Source organism: Penaeus japonicus, unplaced genomic scaffold (assembly GCF_977035675.1).
Source record: "Penaeus japonicus unplaced genomic scaffold, GWHDUDI00000001_assembly GWHDUDI00000026, whole genome shotgun sequence".
NCBI classification, from domain to species: domain Eukaryota; kingdom Metazoa; phylum Arthropoda; class Malacostraca; order Decapoda; family Penaeidae; genus Penaeus; species Penaeus japonicus.
Genome location: NW_028234428.1, coordinates 31590275 through 31592348, shown reverse-complemented (window position 1 = coordinate 31592348; position 2074 = coordinate 31590275).

Below are 2074 nucleotides of genomic sequence, written 5' to 3'. Positions count from 1 at the left end.
TTTTTGCGATTTATGAGTGTCATGTAATCATGAGCGATGCCAATATTTCTATTCTCATTCTTATTATGATTTCTACAGTACTGCATTGTTATATATAACAAACCTATATTCTGTCCTACGTTTTAAATGACTCCTTTATTTTACAATAATCTTTTTGCAACGGCATAACATTTGCACAAATGAATAGAAAAAGGATTAATTTCTTTTCTTCCTCTTCCGTTTCTTCTTCTTACTTGGTGTAACCATTACGATTTCTATCAATTCCATAATAATATATGTTACCACATTCTTATTACTCCTCTTAACACACTCTTGATTACTCTGGACACCAAATTAACTCTTAAACGATTTGTATTTAATTTCCAAAATCACTTTTTCTCTTCTTTTTACCTATCTCACTTTCTCTCTCTCTCTCTCTCTCTCTCTCTTTCTTCTTCTTCATTTTGGGGTGAGGAGAAAAGGGGAGGTAGGAGGAGGGAGGAGAAAGGAAGGGTAGGGTGTGTGTAGGGGGGGGAGGGGAGGGGAGGGTGGCGTTCCTCACAGAGCGTTCTCCTCATTAATGTATATATTAAAAGAAAATATTTGAGGAGGGCAAGTCAACACTCTTTTACCACAGGCTCCTCGTACTCGGCCCCCCAGATACCTTGTCTGTGGTTTTATCTTTCATTTTTGGGGGCCATTTTATAGTCGGTTGGTTTAGTCATTTTGCAGTGTTGATGTTAATTTTTAATTGTATGTTGGTCGTTATTGAATTTCTCTCGTTAATATTATCATAATCAGTATCTCAACTGTGATATAATGAGGATGATTATAATACCAATAACAACGATAATAGTGTTAGGTATTGCAATGCTAACGGTAATTGCAAGATTTCTGTTTTCATCTTTCGTTGATGTTAGGCGAACAGTAGGGTTGATATTACAGAGGCAAAATTTTCCCCCCGACATAATTGCAGGTTATTGACAGGCCTGCAACACCTCATCATCTTTCTTTATTTTTTCCTTTACAAGGTCTCTCTCTCGCTCTTTCTCTCTCTCTTTTTCTCTTGCTCTCTCTCTCTTTCACTCTCTCTCTCTCTCTCTCTCTCGCTATTTCTCTCTCTCGTTCTCTCTCGCTCGCTCTCTCTCTCTCTCTCTTCCTCTCTTTCTCTCTCTCTCTCTTTCTCTCTCTCTCTCTCTCTCTCTCTCTCTCTCTCTCTCTCTCTCTCTCTCTCTCTCTCTCTCTCTCTCTCTCTCTCTCTCTCTCTCTCTCTCTCTCTCTCTCTCTCTCTCTCTCTCTCTCTCTCTCTCTCTCTCTCTTTCTCTCTCTTTCTTTCTCTTTGTATCTTTTATCTTTCTCTCTGATTTTCTATTTCTCTCTTCCTTTCTCTCTCTCTCTCTCTCTCTCTCTCTCTCTCTCTCTCTCTCTCTCTCTCTCTCTCTCTCTCTCTCTCTCTCTCTCTCTCTCTCTCTCTCTCTCTCTCTCATACACACACACACAATTAGATCAAAACAACTTCTTTTCTAATGTGAGTTGTTCAAATGGGTTCATATTGATATGCAAAATACCTGAAATGAGAATGTACTTATCGCATGGATTCCTGTAATAGAAGAGTTAGGTTTTGCTTTGGTTTTATGGCAATTGCTATTGTTGCTATTGTTGTGGTGATGCCGTTATCGTCATCATCATCATCAGCAGCAGCAGGAGCAGCATTTTCATTAGCATCATCATGATCATCATCATCATCATCTTCTTCTTTTTCATCCTCATTATCATTATTCACATCATCATCGTCATCATCATAATCATCATCATCTTCTCCATCATCATCATCTTCTTCTCCATCATCATCATTATCACATTATCATCATCGTCATCGTCGTCGTCATCATATTATCATTATCATTTTCACGATGCAATCAACAATAAAAGAATCATCATCATCACTATCATCTTCATTAACTTAAGGATTACTACTATTACCTTTACTCTCGTGATTATATTTATAACATCATCACAAGCAATATTCATATTGTTGTTGTTGTTAAAAATAATACGTCCCTCAGATTCTGGCAAAAAAAAAAAAAAAAAAAAA